A 14,544-nucleotide genomic window follows, 5' to 3' on the forward strand; every position below is an offset into this window, starting at 1 on the left:
CGCACCCACAGCGTTCACAGGCGGCGGCGAGGGGCGCCCCCAGCCCACCCGGCAGAGTCTCCGCGGCGAGCGGAGAAGAAGCAGCGCCCGGGCTCGCTCCGGGCTCCGGGCCCCGGCCCGCGGAGCGCCGCGGTCTGCTGGCAGATGACGATTCGCCGAGCTCGCCGCCTGTCCTCCCGGAGGCGCTCCGAGCTGCTGCGGGCTCCGGTCGCCGCTGCCACTGCTGCTGCCGCCGCCGCCGCGCGGGGTCACCTGAAGGTTGGGGCGCGGAAGCTCAATTCCGTGCTGATTGGGCTCCAACTTTTCTGCGCCCTCTCCTCGTCCCGAGTGCCCGCGTGTCCCCCAGAAGCCCACGCAGCCCACCCAGCCACACCACAACTCTGCCTGGGGAGAGAGGAGAGGAGAAAAGGGCCGCTTCAAAAACTTTCGAAACTGTGCAGTCGCTCGACTGCATCCTCCCACTCATGAATAAAGCTGGGGACTGGGGAATTGCTGGGTGGATCATGACCCAGAACAGAAGCAGTAACCTGTGCTTACTTCAACCCAGAGTCAGAGGGACAGCGAATTGGTACGAGGGGCTGGGAGACCTTTAGGTGTGAGCACATTACTACCCGCAGACCGATTTAGCCCCTGCCTGTATTTGCAGATAGTTTTGTTGGAAAACCTCCATGCCCATGGCTTTGTATTATCAGTGACTGCATATGGCTGTGTGATTTAGGGCTGCAAGGGCAGAATTGAGTAGTGATGACAGAAGTGGCATAGCCCACAAGGCCTGAAATATTCACCATTTGAAGCTTTCCAGAAAACGTCTGCATACTGCTCTTAAATAAGCAAGAGGCCATCAGCTTGAGGCTGTCTCTGTAAGTTGAGTTCCCACCTAACAATGGAAACCTACATTAGGCTGTAATGAAGAGGCGGCTACTGGCCAATCACAGACAACCAACTCGTTACACCAGGCCCCATAAGGCAGCCTGCATAGCTATAACCAATCAGTTTCTCTATGGTGCTTCTGAGTTTGGCCTATCAGGCTTTGCTGCTCACACCGTGAGGTGGACCTCACTGGACCTCCTCTGGTTGTGAGTGCTGCCCAGTTCATGAATCCTTTGCTCAAATAAAGTGTGCTAAATTTAATTTGTCTGATGTTTTTCTTTTAACACTGCTAAGGGCTGAATGTTTGTGTCTCTACAAAATTCGTATGTTGAAACCCAAATCCCCAATCTAATGTGGTGGTATTTGGAGGTGGGGCCTTTGGTACCTGATTAGTTCATGGGGTGGAGACTTCCTGGTGGAATTAGCTCCCTCATAAGAGCAGGCAGCGGGGAATTTGCCTCCTCCCTCTCTGCTCTGTGCAGTGTAAAGACACAGCAAGAGGGCAGATTTCTGACAAGCAGGAAGAGGACCCTCACCAGAATCTGACCATGCTGGCACACTGATCTTGAGCTTCTCACCCTCCAGAACCATGAAAAATAAATTTCTGTTCTTTCGGTCACCCAACCTATGGTATCCTTCTTATGGCAGGCAAAATGAAACCATGGTCTAGATCATATTGGTTAGTATCTCATTTACGAGTATCTCATCTATTGCAGGAGAGTGATCCAATGGCACTATGAAACAGACTGGCTCTCCAATTATTTATTTAGAAGTGGGTCTCAACTCTTTACGCCCTAAACTATCCTGACTGCCCAAGCCTCCACTTAGCCACTTCCCTAGGTTTTAATTCCATTGTGGTTCTATGTGGGCTTATGAAACTATTCACTCTTACTTTTGTATAGTTCTGAGATTTTTCCAAATGCAACCCTTGGATTCCACCATCTTGGGAGTACCTTGATAAGATCTTTTGAAATGACTTCAATTTTGAAAAGGCTTTAATGAGTTAACTTTCCCAAGCAACAAAAATATGATATTTCAACTGACATCTCCTGGACACATACGGTCTTCACCTGAAAGAGGCCAAAGTGAGAGCCATTTGGGAGCAACCAGTCCAGACAGCTAAATAAAGTTGTCACCAAAGATTCTATCACAAGAAAACATATATCAAGGAAAGAGATACCAGTGTCCCTAGTCTCTTTCTGCTAATTCTGGATTTACTCTAAAAACATCTGGTTGAACACAAAACAGAAGTTTGCACACAATAATTGATCAATAAATGTTTGGTCAATGAATAAAAACACATAAGAACTCGTGTTATTTTAAAGAGAAAATGGAGCAATAAAACTAAAAATAAATGTGACTAGGAATATGATTTCCTTCTATAGCTCATCACTGCTGTCAATGTATGTACTAATCAAGAATAAAAATAGGCTTCTACTTTTACATAAAACTAATATTTATAGGGATTCAGTTGCTTCATCTGAGTATGACAAAGTAATGCTATATTCAGGTAGTGATAGAATAATATTGTAATCTAATTCTACATATTTCAAAGTTTAAGCCATTTGTTAAATAAGTAGAATATGGCACAATTATCTAGAAAATGAAGAGTTGCCTGGATTTGAAAGACAGTCCAATTTTTATCTCAGTGCAGAAAATTGTGCAGAAAACTAATGCTGAATATGGTTTGCAGAAAAAGAAAAAGGCATTATTGTATCAGCCAGGAAGCTGCAATTTCACCTAATTTACTAAAGTTTAATATTTCAGCACAGCTGGGCTCAAGGCAACAGCAGAAGAGTCAGCCTTGCATTGGGTTCCCTAAACACCCTTACTGCAAATGAAGTTACTTTTTATCAAGCCAATGGCTATCAGCAGGGGACTCACAAAAGCCCATTTTAATTGGAAAACCAAGTGTAAATTTGCAATGGGAATTCTGAGCCCAGTGTTAAAATTTGACAGTAGGGAACTTTACCACAAGCTTTCTAATTTAAGACTTGGGTGGGTAAGATATGAATTATCTTGCTCATCCTTGAGAGAGAAAGAAACCTGACAAGAACATGATACCTTAATATTATTAGCCATAGAACCACTACTGGAAAAGTGTGCATTTGGTAGCTTAACATTTGCAGGCTTGACTTGCAACCCTAAAGATCTATGCCGTGTAGTAATTTGAAATGCTGCTGAGGACAGGAATTGAAACGTAAACTCAGGTTGACATCCAGATGCTGCTGCCAAGCTTGAGATAAGTGGCGAGCCCACCTCACTCACCCAGTCCACTCCACATCGGCCTCTCATCTGGTCTTTGTTATTCTTTATTCATCATCATGAATGTCCTTACCTTCATAAAATAACTTTTAAAAAATGATTGGGAAGTTTTGATATATAAAATATCTCCAGGCCTACAGAAATCTTGAAAGTTGAAGTTTCTGATTTGGAGTATAAGGTTTCTTATTCAGCTAACATGTGACTTTCCACCAAAAAGATGATTCAGGGGAAAGCTAGAAATGTATAAGATTTCCGTAAGTGTGGATTTGGGGATTCAGAAAGATGAATCACAAATATCAAGTGTCTACTTGACATTTGATATATACTTAATATCTATGTATATACACTATATACATAATATGCAATGTACAGAATATATACTGTGTATACACATATTGTATATATTATATATACTATGCATATACATTCCATATAATAATTATGCATATGCAAATTGCTATATATCATATATAATATGTATAATATATTATATTGTGTATATACATCATTATATATTATGTATATAAAAGTATAGAAACTATATACATATATTTGTTTACATAGTATGTATATATAGTGATATCTATAATATATCTACATAATTTTTTCCTTATATTGAAGATTCTTACTGATATATAACAGTGAATAAGTGTCCATAGATATGCTATATCTCTACATAGATTATATGTATATATACACACACTATATAAACAAATATGTGTATATAGAATGCATATACATGTATACTATGTGTATACACACTGTATACATAGTAGATACAAATATATCTCACTGGTATATATGAACATCTTCAACATAAAGAAAAACAGGAATGCTGTTAGAAACACACAAAAAATTGATGCACCAAAGACTCTTTTCTTCGTTCAGGAGACATTCTTACCTCTCTGTTTAGAAAAGATGATTTCTGATGTTTCAGACTGCTTGGTTGGTTTTTGTAACATTAAAGATTTGTGAGAACTACAGGATGATAGGTCATTTATAACATTAAACTATACCTTGGGGAGGACGTTCATAAGACTATGATAACCAAGATTACATATTTTCAATAAATCATAGGATATAAATAAAAGTAGAAATGACTTGAAGAAATCAGTGATCTCAGTATCTCTCCAAATATGTCTTATTACAGATTTTTGCCCACTGTTAGTTGAATATTAAAGAATGGGGACCAGGCACGGTGGCTCACACCTGTAATCCCAGCACTTTGGGAGGCTGAGGTGGGCAGATCGCTCGAGCCCAGGAGCTTGAGATCAACCTGGGCAACACAGCAAAACCCCTTCTCTATAAAAAACATCAAAAGAAAAAAAAGTTAGCAGGGCATGGTGGTGCACACCTGTGGTCCCTGTGACTCCAGAGGTAGAGGTGGGAGGATCACTTGAGCCCAGGAGGCGGAGGTTGCAGTGAGCTGAGATGGCACCACTGCACTCCATCCTGGGTGATGGAGTGAGGCTCTGTCTCAAAAAAAAAAAAAAAGAAAGTAATTCTATACATAAAGTAGTTTTAATTTAAAGAGTATAACTAAAACTACAGGACAAAATATAAGAATTATTACTCATTTTATAAAATAGATTTTTAACATATAAACATTCAAAGTTCCACAATTCCTCTCTCTGAAATGCACTTAAAACACTGTAAAGGACTAAAAGGTGAAATGCATGCTATTTATTCATATCTCAAGACTATAAAATGGCAACAATCCCATTTCACAAACTCCCTGCTGAAGGTGAACTAATTGGACAAAAATGCCGACTTCAAGACATGTCTGCTCTATTTGTGATCTTATATTTGTGGGAAATAAGTAGAAAAGTTGGTTGGGTGCGGTGGCTCATGCCTGTCATCCCAGCACTTCGGGAGGCCAAGGCAGGAGAATTGCTTGAGTCCAGGAGTTCAAGACAAGCCTGAGCAACATAGCAAGACCCTGTCTCTATAAAAAGCCTTTTTTTTTTTTTTTTTTTTTTTTTAATAATTAGTCAGGCATAGTGGCTCGTGCCTGCAGTTCCAGCTATTTGGCAGGCAGAAGTGGGAAGATCACTTGAGTCGGGGAAGCAGTGGTTGCAGTGAGCCAAGATCATGCCACTGCACTCCAACCTGGGTGACAAAGACCCTGTCTCTTGGAAAAAGAAAAACACCGTAGAAAAGTTTTTAAGGCCTTACTAATTCTCAATTTGAAAGGGCAAAGGCTACGAATAGACCACACTTAAAAACAAGTAGCAATCCGGGAGAATGACCAGGGCTGCAGGATTAAGAAAGAGCTGGAAGCTAACATTTCTGTTTTCAGCAAATGTAGCGTTCTTGCCAGAGGAATGCTAGTTACCTAGAGATGCTGCTAAACTTAGGGAGAGATGCTGCAAAAGAATGTTGTGGCTATGACGAAAGTCAATTTGCCAGTAGAAATGAGCACCTGTTCTACCTGTCTGAGTAGAAATGAGCACCTGTTCTACCTGTCTGATTAGAAATAAGTACCTGTTCTACCTATCTGATAACAGAAAGTTTTTGAGCTATTGATTTTCACCAAACTGGCCTCTCCCAGAGTCAGAATACCCTGCCTAATTCTAGACCCTGTCCGACCAGGCAAAACCTCAGTTGTTGGAACAGATTAAGGGGTGGAGAGTGAGCATGCAGAGATAATATGTCAAACTCTGTCAAATTTCTTCCTCCAACTTCTCTTCCCTACCTTTTCATTCCATATAACCTAAACTATAAACAGATAACTTAAAAAAAAATTCAGCCAGCCTGTAATGCAAAACTAAGTTTCAACAAGTACACAAAGAGAAAAGAAGGACTGCCAGAGAATTTCCATTCACAATATTCCTAGCAAGTAGCAGAAAGGAACAGACATGACTTACTTCAAAGACGACCAGACAGGAAAGGAAATTATGCAAAGGTTCTGGAAAATATAAGATAAAAGGAAAGAAATGTAACCAGTAAAAAGGGAAGTGAAGAAAATGTGTTGGAAGAGACTTACTCCAAGAAATAGCAGAAAATTTAAACAAGATCACTTCATACTCCCCGGGAAATTAAATATATGTAAACACTGTCATAGGGAAGTCCAAAGAAAGACAAACTGAAAAAGAGGTAGTAAGGCAATAGGATACATTGAGAAGTGAACTGCCGACAGTAAAGCAAAACACAACAGAAGAATGTTGCAAACTCAGAATACCTGACAGAACTTATATGGCAAAATCTGAATCAATGTCAGATTGAACTGGTGACAATTACAAAAGGAAAAAAAAAAAGCACACACAGGAAAAGGACAGGGAAACTACACTGATCAAAAATATATATATGTATCAAAAACAGATTTTTTTTTTTTTTTTTTTTTTTGGATGGGGTTTCCCTCTTTTGCCCAGGCTGGAGTATAGTGGCAAGATCTTGGCTCATTGCAACCTCTGCCTCCCAGGTTCAAGCGATTATCTTGCCTCAGCCTCCCGAGTAGCTGGGACTACAGGTGTGTGCCATCATGCCCAGCTAATTTTTTGTATTTTTAGTAGAGACAGGGTTTCACCATATTGGCCAGGCTGCTCTCCAACTCCTGACCTCAGGTGATCCACCTGCCTCAGTCTCCCAAAGTGCTGGGATTACAGGCGTGAGCCACTGTGCCTGGCCCAAAGACAGATATTAAATATATATCCGATTTTTCTTTTTGAGATGGAGTCACTCTGTCACCCAGGCTGGAGTGCAGTGGTGCAATCTTGGCTCACTGCAACCTCTGCCTCCAGGGTTCAAGTGATTCTCCTGCCTCAGCCTCCTGNCAAACCCCAGGAAAAGGAAAGGGAAATTACACTGACCAAAAATTTATATTGTAATAAAAACAGAATTTTTTTTTTGAGATGGAGTTTCACTCTTTTGCCCAGGCTGGAGTATAGTGGCAAGATCTTGGCTCATTGCAACCTCTGCCTCCCAGGTTCAAGCGATTATCTTGCCTCAGCCTCCCGAGTAGCTGGGACTACAGGTGTGTGCCATCATGCCCAGCTAATTTTTTGTATTTTAGTAGAGACAGGGTTTCACCATATTGGCCAGGCTGCTCTCCAACTCCTGACCTCAGGTGATCCACCTGCCTCAGTCTCCCAAAGTGCTGGGATTACAGGCGTGAGCCACTGTGCCTGGCCCAAAGACAGATATTAAATATATATCCGATTTTCTTTTGAGATGGAGTCACTCTGTCACCCAGGCTGGAGTGCAGTGGTGCAATCTTGGCTCACTGCAACCTCTGCCTCCAGGGTTCAAGTGATTCTCCTGCCTCAGCCTCCTGAGTAGCTGGGATTACAGGCAAGTGCCACCATGCCAGGCTAATTTTTGTATTTTTAAGAGAGACGGGGTTTCACCATGTTGGCCAGGCTGGTCTTGACTGCCTGACCTCATGATCCGCCTGCCTCAGCCTCCCAAAGTGCTGGGATTACAGGCGTCAGCCACCGCGCCTGGCCACATCTATTCTTTTTTTATAGGTATTAGATGTTCTTTTTAAAAAGCATTACAATGAAACATTAAAAATACTTAGGACATCATAGAAGAAAACTTTCCTGAAGCAAAGGAACATGTGAATCTGCAACATTTCTTCTTCTTGTCTGAACTCACTATATAAACTCATGGTGTTACAGACAAATTTAATAGAGAATGACTAACTTCATGATTTATTTGTTGCAGATATTATCCAAAGACAAAAGAATCCTAAAAACTTCAAGAAAGAAGACAAAGGTAAAGATTAACCTGGCTTCCGACTTCATCTCAGCAACTTTAAACAAAAGGAACAAAACCATTTTTACAGAGTTTTTAAGCAGAAAAGATGTGGCTCACACATTCCATGCCCAGCCATGATAGTTTTCATACGGAAAAGCACATGTTTTTAACTATGAGATTTTCAAATACTTTCAAATATTTAAGAACTCAGAATACACAACACTTACGTGTGTATCCTAAAAAAAGAAAAATCAACTTGAGCCATAGCCCAGCCGTAAAACATGAATCAAAATAAGGACTTAACACTGAAGTCTTGTTCATAAATAATTCAGATGAGAAAATAAGCCCTGTAAAAATAGAATTAAGTTTAAATATTAGAATTCCACAATATAAGTATTACATTCTGCTTAAAAATAGCTAGGTAAATATGAAATTATACGTTGATGTAATAAATCTTGAAAGGAAAATTCCAGTTTATGGCAAATAGTGGAAAGGATAAAATAAGAAGGGGAATGATGTAGGCAGTAAAAGCGCATTATTTTCTTCATCTTTCAGCATGCGTAGATAGAATTAAATCATTAAAATCCTGCTAGTCAGAAAAGTAATAATTGTTTTACCCCACTCCTCCCCAGAAAAGTATAAAAATCTTCCAGAGAGGGGAGAAAGAAAACTCAGACTTGTAAGCAAATGATAGAAAGAGTAAGGCAGTTCACCTGGCACCGTGGCTCACGCCTGTAATCCCAGCACTTTGGGAGGCTGAGGCAGGAGAATTACTAGACCCCAGGAGTTCCAAGCCGTAGTGAGCTATGATGATGCCCCTGCATTGCAGATTGGGTGACAGAGTGAGACAGAAAGGGGGAAAAAATGAAAGGGAAAAAAAGGAAAGGAAAGGAAGAAAGAGAAAGAAAGAGAGAAAGATAAAGAGAGAGGGAGAAAGAGCAAAGGAAGGAAGAAAAAAAGAAGGAGGCAAGAAGGTAGGGAAGAAAGGAGAAAGGGAAGGAAGGAGAGAAGGAGGGAAGAAAGGAGAAAGGGAAGGAAGGAGAGAAGGTAGGGAAGAAAGGAGAAAGGGAAGGAAGGAGAGAAGGAGGGAAGGAAGGAGAAAGGGAAGGAAGGAGAGAAGGAGGGAAGGAAGGAGAAAGGGAAGGAAGGAGAGAAGGAGGAAGAAAGCAGAAAGGGAAGGAAGGAGAGAAGGAGGGAAGGAAGGAGGGGACCAGTAAGTGTTAAATAAAGTTTGTAAGAGGCTATGGATTTGGACTGAGCTCCTGCACTAGGCCCCAACAGATCAAACCAAAATGGCATGATTCTTGCTAAAGTTCCATGTCATCAAACCAAAACTAAGTTGTTTGACTTGCTAAGAAATCAGGTGAGAGCCGTAACAGCCAAATCTCCAAACAGACCAGTTCTAGCCAGCATGATAAGGAAATCCCCTCTGCTTTAACCCTTGCAAGGAGGTAACCAGAAGTAACCTGACAGTAACTAATTCCCTTTGCTGTTTCCTGGTTCCAGCTTAAGCTATCTTATAAACAACAACTGTTCTACCACATCCAGTGTAGAACCTCCTTATTTTCAGATGACATGCTGCTGGATTAATGACTCCCAAATAAAATCCGACTAGATCATTTAACTAAATTTGTTAAAATTTTGTCTTTTGACACAAGCAATATAGGGATCTGTTACAAACACTTAGCAATATTTTATAAAATATGACAACTAGAAATATGACAGCTAACCTCTTAATAATGAAAGAGAAATCCATGAGTACCAGAACTGAGGAATGAACAGAAAAAAACATCAGCAAGGGGATGACCTGACACAGCTGCTCACATGGGATGCATGAGCATCCTGGCAACCTGGAGGTTTGATTTCATTTGTTTTCATTTTTATTTTTTTAGAGATGGGTTCTTGAGATGTTGCCCAGGCTGGAATACAGTGGCTATTTACAGGCACTATCCCATTATTAATCAGCACAGGAGTTTTAACCTGCTCTGTTTTCGGCCTGGGCCAGTTCATCCCTGTTTAGGAACCCGGTGGTCCCCCGGCTCCCAGGAGGTCCCTGTATTAACGCCGAACTTAGTGTGGACTCCTGATCGGCATAGCACAACACAGCCCAGAATTCCTGGACTCAAGCAATCCTCCTGCCTCATCCTCCCAAAGAACTGGGACTACAGGTGCCTGTCAACCTGCCCAGCCAGTGTTCACATCTATGCACAGAACGATAAAAGAAGACTATGTTCCTAGTGAAACACAGTTAGAATTGAAATTCATTCATGAAGCTCTTTTGTTGTTAAAAATTAATGCAAAATATCCTTGGTAGCCAAATATCGAAATAAGCCAGACTTGGTGGCATTTGCCTCTAGACCTAACTACTCGGGAGGCTGAGGCCAGAGGACGGCTTGAACCCAGGAAGTAAACCTGTAGGGAGCTATGATTGTGCCACTGCACTCCAACCTGGGAAACAGAGTGAGACTCTGTCTGTAAAAGAAAAGAAAAAAAGAGACAGAAGAAAATATCATATTCACAAAATGGAATACCCAGGGATACAGAGGGTCAGCTTTTCATGTACATGGGTTCCACAGAGCTGACAGCAGGACCTGTATACGCACAGACTGGTATATGCAGGATGGCAGGGAAGCAATCCCTGGGTATACCAAGGGATGGCTATAAATGGTCTCTTTTCTAAGAGAAAAGCGACTGACCCCAGAAAGAAGGAGTGAGATGCAAGAATAAAAATGAAAAAGGAAAATGGTAAAACCATCATTGACTACATAACACAAAACAATGATGACTCGTCTGTAAAGAGAACTACAAAACAAGACTGAACTGAAACCACAGACAATAATAACATGGAAGACAGACAGGAGGGATCAGGGCTCAAGCATAATAAGCTCCTTGTCTTATTCGGAAGGTGGGTAGAAATAATAATTACCTTTATGCAGTATTACGTCAAATATGCACTTTGTGAATGTTAAGACATCTACTGAAAAATAAAGTTATAACTCTTTTCTTTTTTTTTTTCTCTGAGACGAAGTCTGGCTCTGTCGCCAGGCTGGAATGCAGTGGTACGATCTCGGCTCACCACAACCTCCGACTCCCTGGTTCAAGCGATTCTTCTGCCTCAGCCTCCCGAGTAGCTGGGATTACAGGCATGCACCACCACACCCAACTAATTTTTGTATTTTTAGTAGAGATGGGGTTTCACTATGTTGGCCAGGAGGGTCTTGATCTCCTGACCTCGTGATCCGCCTGCCTCAGCCTCCCAAAGTGCTGGGATTACAGGTGTGAGCCACCGTGCCCGGCCCTAAAAGTATAACTCTTAAACCAGTGGAAGAAAAAAGAAATAGAAAAAAAATCAATCCATTCAATAGAAGACAGAAAAGTAAAGAAGAGGTAGGGAATAGGAAGTCAAAAAAAAGTACAAAATAAGATAGTGTAAATAAATTCAAGTACATCAGTTATGATAGTGAAATAAATAATCAGTTAAATGACAGAAACTCACAGATTAGAGGAAAATAAGAAAAATGACACAGAAAAAACATGAACATAACAGTATGTAAAATGATATACAAAGAAAATATTAGCCAAAAGAAAGCTAAAATAATATCAGACAAAACAGACATGGAAGTGCAAAGTATTGATAGACATAAAGAGGGAAGGCCAGGCACAGTGGCTCATGCCTGTAATCCCAGCACTTTGGAAGGCCAAGGTGGGCGGATCACTTGAGGTCAGGAGTTTGAGACCATCCTGGCCAACATGGTGAAACCCTGTCTCTACTAAAAATACAAAAATTAGCTGGCCGTGGTGGTGCGTGCCTGTAATCCCAGCTACTTGGGAGGCTGAGGTAAGAGAATTGCTTGAACCTAGGAGGCAGAGGTTGCAGTGATCCGAAATCATGCCACTGCCCTCCAGCATGGGCAATAGAGTGAGACTGTTTAAGAAAGAGAGCGAGAGAGAGAGAGAGAGGAAGGAAGGAAGAAAGGAAGGAAGGAAGGAAGGAAGGGAGGAAGGGAAAGGAAATTTCATAGTAATAAAAGGCACACCACAGTGGAAACAGTCCTGTATCTGTGTGAAACAACCAACAATGTAACTTCAAATTATACAAGACAAATTTGATAGATTCAACAACACCTCTCTCACTCAAGGAGACAACACAATAGCAGAAAACAGGGATTGAGCAACACAATTCAAAAGAATACATTTTCCCCAAACTAATCTGGATTATTTTTGAAAACGAACCATATTTCAGTTCATACAGCAAGTACCAACAAACCCCAATAATGATTATAAAGGTTATGTTCTCTGATCACAAATCAGAAAAATTATAAACCAATTTTTTAAAGATTAAGATGACCCCCATACTAACACATTCAGACACCAGTGCTCCTTTACTTACAGTGGGGTTATATCCCAATAAACATGTTGCAAATTTAAAATATCTTAAGTCAAAGATGCATTTAGTACACCTAACCTACCAAACATCATAGTTTAGCCCACACTCCATTAAAAGGGCTCAGAACACTTACATGAGCCTACATTTAAGCAAAATCATCTAACATGAAGTCTGTTTTATAGCAAAGATTGAATATATCTCATGTAGTGTTTTGGATACTGTACTGAAAATGCAAGCCTGGGCAACATAGGGAGACCCAGTCTCTACAAAAAGAAATTTAAAAATTAGCTGAATGTGGCGGTGCACACCTGTGGTCCCAGATATTCGGGAGGCTGCAGTGAAGGATCACTTGAGCCCAGGAGGTAGAAGCTGCAGTAAGCCATGTCACTTGAGCCTGGGTGACAGAGTGAGAACCCATCCCCCCCAAAAAAGACAGAAAGAAAAAGCAAAGTAGAATGGTTGTATGGGTGGTTGAAGTATGGTTTCTACTGAATGTATATTGCTTTTGTATCATCATAAAGTCAAAAAATTGTAGGTCAAACTGTCATGAACCATGGACGGTCTGTAATTCATAGGTCAAAGAGTCATCTCGATTAAATTTAGAAAATATTTATAAAACACCAATTTTATAAAAGAGGTGGAAGCAGTTCTCGAGGAGGACATTGTTAAAAGAAGTATCTGCCTCTGTTGAGGTCTTTGAGATATATCCAGATGAGATGAAGCCACTGTCATCAAAATGAAAGGGCTGTTTCTGCAGGCCCAGAGAGTTAGGGGAGCCTGGAGGTTCAAGATGCTCAGACTAACCTACCCAAATGTCTCCACGACAGCTCTCAAAGTCCCATTCCTTTCCTGTCATAACCTTGCCGTTTGCATAGGTGACCTGTCAAGGCTGTAGGTTCCATCCACTTTGCAGCACGGTCACCCATAAGATTAAATCCTCGACCAAAATGATCTTCAGCTGCAAGTGATAATCCCCTCTTTAAATGCTGCCACAGAGGTCTTCCAGCTTTCAAAGCCAGCATTGAGTTGATATTTAGCTAACCTAAGGCTGATATTTTTAAATTTAAAGCTTCTAAAGCATTACCCAAAATCAGGCAGTTCATGATTCATTTCATTACCATTACCCTCAAACTATTGAAAGGACTTGCCTGTCTCTAAGCTGGATGGTTCACCTCCTGCACCTCACCTGAATCCATGTCAGTGAGACTCTCATTGGGATGTCAAGGGTTCTTACCACTCCACCCACCACCAACAATTCTTGTGCTATGCAGCAGCTAAGATTCAATTCCAGAGCCCCCGCCTAAGGTTCTGCTTTCCAGAGCCACTTCTGATACCAACGCTTGACCTGTTCACCACGTCCCACATCACCAAGCAAAGCTTCAGGCAAAGACCAGCAGGAAGCTTATTTGAGAAGTGTCCTCCAGCAGCAGGAATGAAGGATGGCGAAACGGTTCAACTGGTCCATTCTATGGGAAACTAAAGCCCAACCCCTCTAGGCACCCACTGGAACACCATATGGAATACGTTTCAGAATTGTTCACCTGAAGGGCAGAGAAAAGGGGCCTTTACCCAACACTGCTCCTCATCTGTCAGGGGTTGTCCCCTGAGTTGTAAATTCCCTCACACTTTCACATTGCACATGAGTGAGGACCAGGTTGGTTCCTGCAGAAATATCACCATGACACCACGGTATCAAAAAAGCTCCGGGAAGAAGAGTTATCCTGGGAAGCTGAAGTTTACACCAGCACTAATATGGAAACCTAAGCATTGGACACCAGATAACAGGTCGCATACAAAGAATCAGGAATTAAACTGTCGTAAGAGGTGGTGAAATCTACTGATTGAAAAAGAACTCTCGATCTTTGGGGTGGAGCAAGATGGCTGAATAGGAACAGCTCCAGTCTCCAACTCCCAGCGCGAGCGACGTAGAAGACCGGTGATTTCTGCATTTTTCAACTGAGGTACTGGGGTCATCTCATTAGGGAGTGCTGGACAATCGGTGCTGGTCAGCTGCTGCAGCCCGACCAGTGAGATCTGAAGCAGGGCGAGGCATCGCCTCACCTGGAAAGTGCAAGGGGGAAAGGAATCCCTTTTCCTAGCCAAGGGAACTGAGACACACAACACCTGGAAAATCAGGTAATTCCCTCCCCAATACTGCGCTTTAAGCAAACGGGCACACCAGGAGATTATACCCACACCTGGCCGGGAGGGTCCCACACCCACGGAGCCTCCCTCATCGCTAGCACAGCAGTCTGCGATCTAACCGCAAGGCAGCAGTGAGGCTGGGGGAGGGGCGCCCGCCATTGCTGAGGCTTTAGTAGGTA

Source organism: Rhinopithecus bieti, unplaced genomic scaffold (assembly GCF_001698545.2).
Source record: "Rhinopithecus bieti isolate Rb0 unplaced genomic scaffold, ASM169854v2 scaffold_3043, whole genome shotgun sequence".
NCBI lineage: Eukaryota > Metazoa > Chordata > Mammalia > Primates > Cercopithecidae > Rhinopithecus > Rhinopithecus bieti.